The sequence below is a fragment of the Crocodylus porosus genome, unplaced genomic scaffold, assembly GCF_001723895.1.
Source record: "Crocodylus porosus isolate Cpor-Errol unplaced genomic scaffold, CroPor_comp1, whole genome shotgun sequence".
NCBI lineage: Eukaryota > Metazoa > Chordata > Crocodylia > Crocodylidae > Crocodylus > Crocodylus porosus.
This window is the reverse complement of record NW_017728950.1, coordinates 33673199-33680114: the sequence shown is the minus strand read 5'-3', so window position 1 is coordinate 33680114 and position 6916 is coordinate 33673199. Positions and strand designations below refer to the sequence as shown.

Below are 6916 nucleotides of genomic sequence, written 5' to 3'. Positions count from 1 at the left end.
GTGCAGGCAGCTACAAATAAGCAGGGGAGGGAGATGGGGGGACAATGAGTGGGGATCTGAGTGCTGGGACAGTGGAGAGGAAGTTTGCCTGATCTGGATCAGCTGGAGAAAGAGGGGGTAGGTGGGGTGTTTAGCTTAAGGTGTAGCCTAGAGGGGCTACACCTTAGTGTAACATGAAGTGGGTCACACAGATCAGAGATAAGCTTGCCCTGGAATGGCATAACTTTGAGCTGCCTAGCAAGTGCTTAAAATTTGTTTTAGATGTTAAGGTATGAACAATACAGGTATTAAGAGCTCTAGGAGCCGCCCAAAATTACTGTGTAACAAGGGCCAAAAACATGGCAGGCAAGAACAGCTAGGCCACCAGGATATCAGGAGGGTGGGCTGGCAAGGACTGACCACTGGGGGGTGGCAGACCATCTACTTTAGATGTCTAGTCAGAACAGGTGCCTAAACAGAACAGATTAGACACATGGTTACAATACAGTTCTCTTAAGTATATCTGAGGCATCAAGCACTGTGATATCCAAGAGCCTGGAAAGACAAGAAGGGGTGGTTTCTAGTGGCAGGATTTAGCCTTTAATGAGTACACTTGCATGATTGTCCATGTAGGGTAAATCTCTTCCCATATCTTTTCCCTATAAAAGTTGTGTGAAGGCTTGATCTTACAAGATATTTAATATGCCTGATTCACATTGACTTTACAGGATTAATTCCTTTCAAGATTAGTGGATAATTAATTCCACTGTTGGTTCTTATTCATTTTATCCTTATGTTCTCTAATGCCCAGTGGTCTAATTCTACACACTTCTTCCTCCAGTATGAGACAGTTGGTCCATGTTGCATCCTGCAATTGTTGTTGCTTATCATTTGTTAACAAACAGCCTCTGCTGTAGTTTTATGATCAGCTGCTCCCATAAGAGCCTTGATAAAGTTTGTACAGCTGTTGACCTGCTGAGTTGCTCATCTGCTTTCTCACATGCAACTCAATGCATCTACATGAGACACTGACTGCTCAGTAGCACATTACTACTGCGCAGTAGCTTTGCATGGCACAAAGTGTGATATGACACTATTGCACGCTAAAAATCAACTACTGTGCAGTAGCAACGGGCTACTGCACAGTCAGTGTCACCAAGAAACTGTTTGGGGATGCTACTGAGCAGTAGCTCTGGTTACGGTGCAGTCATTTACTACTTACGTATGCAAGCACTAAATGACTGCACAGTAACAACTGCGCAGTCAGCATTTCATGTAGATGCAGCCAATGTGTTGTAATGTTTATGATAAATGCAGAATGTAAGATGTGATGATGGGAGAGAAGCTGGAGGAATGTATAGGATTTTAGTTATCAGTGCTCCTGAAGTGGACAATCCAGGTGCTCCTGAAGCCAACAATCCTGAAGCGGCTTAAGTTTTGTTGACCAAATGTTACTTTCTTAAGTAGCTTGAACATTCTCCAGATTCCACTCACAAAGACAAGACCACCCTTTAAAAATAGCTGGCATTCTTGACCTGCAAGAAAATATGTCTGGGAGTCACAGGAAAAAAAGCCCAACTTATGGTTGGCTTGGAAAGTTCCCAGCAAGCACCTCTGTCACCTCTAGCTAAGGGAGGAGAGTTAAAAATGCAGTTCTTTGACCTTTTGCCTCTCCTGATCCATGAAGAAATAAACAGACAGAATGGATCAAAATAACATGACAAAATGATGCTGTGTCGCTGATTCCCTTCAAAATGGGATCCATCACATATAAATACAGACATTTGAACATGCTCAGCACTCTGTCTCAGTTTACCTGCATAGCTGGATCTTTTCTTATCATTTGTGACTCAGAGGACTGGTGTTTTAACCGCAGTCTGCCCATGTTTATATTAAAGCAAACCAAAACAGCAGCCAACTTCCAACATATGACCACCCCACCATCCATTAGGAATCTGAGGGGTAATATTTTTTCTTAAGAAACCCCAGCTCTTCACCCTTCAGCCCTGCTTGGAGGAATGAGACTTTGTAGTGCATCTAGAACACCAGGTGCCAAACTGTGCGTTGCAACATTAAATGGGGTTGCAACATCAGTGGATGACATCATGATAAGGGATCCGGGGTGCAAATGCGATGAGTTGGAGGGTTGTGAGGGCCCAAAGGCAACATGGCGGGGGAGGGGAGGAGGGGAGCAGAGGCAATGCAACAGCAAGGGGCAGGGGGGCTAAAGCGATGCGACAGAGTGGGTATTTCCCCCCCCTTCCCCCCAAGATTTCTGCACCCGCAGTAGGGTGTGGGGTTGCAGCCGGGCTGGACCAGCTCCAGGCAGGAGCTGCCTCTGCAGCCCAGTGGGTGGGACCAGGCAGGAGAGGGAGTGCGGGCAGGCGGCACCTTAGTTTGATGACCACGGTAGCACAGTACAATCTGCCACACGAAGTCCCTCCTGCTGGGCAATGGAGCCCCGAGGGGCAGCTGAACGGCTGCGCTTGCCTGGACACGGTCTCTGAGTTCTTTGCAACAGAAGAATTGCTGTATTATTTTTTGTAGTAAAAAATGAGTAAAAGCTAAGAGCTTACATTTTCGGTGGGGTGCCTTGATTCTGTAGAGGGGTGCCTTCCTTGAGTCTATTGAAGGCTGCCTTGAACCTAAAAAGGTTGAGCACCACTGCTATAGACTGTTTTATGATAAAAAAGTGCATTTTTACCCTGCCACTTGGCATGTCAAGATAGAGCCTGGGATAGGTTTTTACTGTAATTCAGGGAGTAGTTTTAAATGATATTGGTTCAGGGAGGCTTGTATAAGATAGGACCCTAACTGAAATGAAGCCTATGGGTCTGATTCATCTTCAGTGGGAATACAATATGTTTGTACATTAGTCAGTGAGAAAAGCCATTGCTCTGACTGTGCGGTGGCTCATGTAAAATGAGTTGTTTGTATAATTTTGACTAACTGTCAACACATTCAATATTGCAAATCATTCTCCACAATGGGCACTGGTCTTGGCAGTCTGGGCAGGAGGGGTAAGTAAACTACTCTCCACTCTCCTGCTTAAGGTCCTCCTGAGTCAGGATTTTGACACTTTGGTAAGGGGCTGCAAGGAAGTTCATACAACAGTTATCTGTGTGCTGCATGGCTAAAGAGAAGATGTAAGGCTGAAAAGTCCAGCTCTTTTCATGAACAATATATTTATACACTGACATTCAAAAAAACTGAAACAATATAGTAACTACATTTCCTCTAGAAGCAGTGCCAGTCACCACTACAACAAAGGAACATAAAAAACCAGCAAAAGGACTGTTGAATATAATCCATTGGATATTATAGAAGTGGAAAAGGCTCTCAGCTTCAGCTTTGCCACAACCACAATACCAATGGTGAGCAAGTGTTTATTATCACATCTGATACCTGAGCTGCTGGCATATTTTATCAGAGGGATTATGGAGAGGGGAAGACCAGGAATAAATTCTGAGCACCTAAAGAACTGTCTGGGAGTACCACAGAAAGAAAAGAAATACGGCTGTAGTACAGAGAGAATAATAGTGCCAGATACATTTCAGGAAGCCTTGCATCTCAAAGGATCCTGAAGCACTCTACCAGAGGCATAACAATGCAGCCAGGCACCTGGGGCAGCTGTGACACACAGGAGCAGTGCCAACTTCTGACTGCTGCTGCGCTGCCAGTGCAACTGCAAGGCTGCAGCAGAAGCAGTTGCCAGCCTAGTTATGCTACTGTACTTTCCAGGCTCTACTGACAGATACTTGGCTGGGATAGTTTAGTCAGGGCTGATCCTACCGTGAACATGGAGCTGGACTAGATGACCTTGTGAAGTCCCTTCCAGCCCTAATTTCCTATGATCCTATGACTTTAGGCTTGGTTTTTTGGAAGATAATAGTGAAAACATCACTTACCGCAAGAAGAATAAGATCAAGCCCTGCATGTGTACAGTAGTATCTCTTCCCCTGCAAGTGTCATTTTGTATGGTAAAACAGAAATTTATGAATCTATTAACATTGCATTTCTTAGCTCCATGCCCAGAGGAAGCAAATCCATCAAGTGAAATGTTTCCTAAATAGGTCTATAATGAATTAAAACGTGCTTCAGGGAAAACTGATTTTTCCTAAGCAAGTGAAATATACTGTGAAAGCCATCCCAAAATGCAGAACTACCTAGATACCACATAGAGATTTAAGTGTCTACTTTAAGCCAACAGACCTGGCACATTAACTGAAGTAACATAAACTCATGATGGTATGGTCACTGAAGGAGAAAAAAGAGCTGTGCTGCATAAGAAGAGCTTGGCCTGATAAACCATTGTCATTTGATGACAGCTTGGCTGCTGGTGAACTATTTTGTTCATTTAGCTGATCTACATAAAAAAAAACATGCTCATGCAATTACCTCACTCCTCTTTTGCTCCAACCTCAAGGCATTTGTTTCTTTACTGCATCTTTGCATGGCACGTAGTCCCGTGAAGCCCTAATCCTTAACATGTGTCTCTCAGGATGACTGGCATACTAATAATGAATTTTACTGAACACTGGAATAATGATGACTCTCTTGTTTTGCGTACTTGAGGAGAGTAGGATGATTTGTCAACAGTTGCCCTAGTAAAACAAAATACTAAGTTCAGTTTGAAGAATTCAGTGCTCATTTAATAAATAGAGGAAGATCAGGTAAACTGAGAAATTCACCATCTGCACGGAAATTTGTAGGAGGCTTTAGTCTGCCTGTACATCTCTCTCTCTCTCTCTCTCTCTCTCTCTCTCTCTCTCTCTCTCAAAGGAAAGTGGGGAACTTTTGCCAAGCTAAAGGTATGCTTAGCCCCTATTTAATGGCTGCATGGAGCATAGTGTAGAAAGTTCCAACTCACTTCGCTGCTGAGCCCATTAAGAGACTTTTGGACAAGCAGACAGTTAATCCTCAGAGGACACTGGCTCAGTTATAAAATTGTCTATTGGATCTGAGAGCACATGAATCAGACTAGATGTTTCCTGCTGCTTTCTGGATTCCACCACTTGAAAATACTCTTGCTGGAAAATATATGAGATGGACAGTGGGGAGCAGTTAATGTGAGTGTGAGAAATTGTATAAATGTGTTTCCTTGACTCTTTTTCCAGTGTCCTGCTCATTCTTTACCTCTGCTGTGATCTTCTTTCCCCTAATCCATTTGTTATATTTTCCATTTTTGTAGTGGTGCGTTATGAAGAAAACGGATGCACTCAAATACATGGGCAACTGGTGCCACCTTAGGGCAGGCACGTGCCCCCCCCCCCAGTGACTAGTCAGTGACCAGGGGGAGTCTCCCCCCAGCAAAACTCACTAACCAGGGTGGGGGGACCCCCCACGGCAAAACTCACTGACCAGGAAGCGGCTGCAGCACTCCTGGAAGCAGCCGTGGCGCTACATCCAGCACTCCTACTCGCAGGGGGGGCACCAGCACTCCCACCTGAACCCCCTACTGCTTAAGCGGGAATACGGCCTGTCAGGAGGTTTATCAGCGCTCACAAGGGGTGCATGTGCACCCTCATGCACTCCCTATGTGTCACCACCACTCAAATAGATAAATATCTTCCCGTTTATCAGGTAATGGGCTGATGCCCTAAACTTTACTTGGGCAGCTAGGCTCACTGACTTTAAAAGGACTATTTAAGAGGTCAAAGATACCCAAGTAAGCAGTTCAGGTTCCTGTCCAATATTTGTAAGGACTGTTGAGGAGGGGTTTAAGGCCAGGGTTGATGGGATTCTGAAGATGTATGGGGCACATGAAGGATATTGCAAGCATGTAGAAAGAGGTGGGGTCACTTCATGTCAGATAACTGATAGATCCTTCATTCAGAATAATGCAAAAATTCTTGAGCTGACATCCTATTTCCAAGAAAGGCATTGGTATCAGAAATAAATTTGCTAAATGGAAATATGAGACAACCAAAGGTATGCAAATGGGGTAGTAAAGAAGTACTTTTAGTGAGACAATGAAAAAAGGGCAGTAGTACAGACAGAGAAAGAAAGAGAAAGGAAAAAAGAAGTTACATACTGTTTTAAGGCAAGCCCCAAAATGACTCCTGTAGAGCCACTGCTCATAATGTTGCTTCCCACAAATCCAAGCTCTAGGAAATCATAACCCATTATATAGATAAAAATCCCAGCTGCCCTATAAGATCACCTCATATAAATTACCATGGCTGTACTGAAATCATCTATGTAAGCTGAAGATAGAATAGAACAAAAAACAACATTTTCATGGAATTTTGTCCATATAAGTCCAAATTGGGAAAGTAATTCTATATTTGCTCTCTTACATGGTTTAATATGAAAATATCCATAAACAGGGTTATCATGTATTTTAGAATTTCAGTTGTACTTTCCATTGAGGTTCTATTTGGCAAACAGTTTGTTATGAACTAATAAAATATGAATAGATAATGTAATCATAGTTGTCTGTATTGTAGCATATTTTGAGACCATCAGTAGGTTATGTGATGCATGGTGATTTAGCCATGGTTATAAAAAAAATTGATCTGTTGAACTGTTTAACAGCTGATAATATATTAAAACAATCTAATGATTATTAGCCCTTGAGAAACCATTTGCAAATGCAGCATTAATATAGATGTATCTCAAGCTTTTTTAATTTCTGTAGAATGCTATTGTTCTTGACCCTAATTTGCCGTCTTCCAGCTCATCAGCATTTTCTACCCTGATTCATTGATCTCAGCAGAGCTATTTTTTCCTGTTTATGCACTGTTAGCAGGAAAAGCAGAATGTATCTCATGATGACTAAAATTCTGTTGGATTTTTCCATGAGGGAGGGAAAATTTGCTGTGCTAATGCCAAAATAGCATATTACAAAATATGTAGCCAGTAACAATGTGGAACTCTAAACTGAGAAGGACTGAGATGTATACCTGCCAAACAATGAGGCATGAAGAGATACACA

The 6916-nt window shown here is 42.9% G+C and overlaps 1 long non-coding RNA gene across 1 annotated transcript; it reads right to left on the bottom strand.

Moving 5' to 3' along the window:
• Positions 1–377: 377 nt before the first annotated feature.
• Positions 378–6071, bottom strand: LOC109323483. Its single transcript, XR_002104679.1, has 4 exons — positions 6010–6071; positions 4378–4583; positions 2556–2624; positions 378–450 (listed from the first exon to the last, which is right to left on the bottom strand). It is a non-coding gene; the product is annotated as an uncharacterized LOC109323483 (long non-coding RNA).
• Positions 6072–6916: the final 845 nt, after the last annotated feature.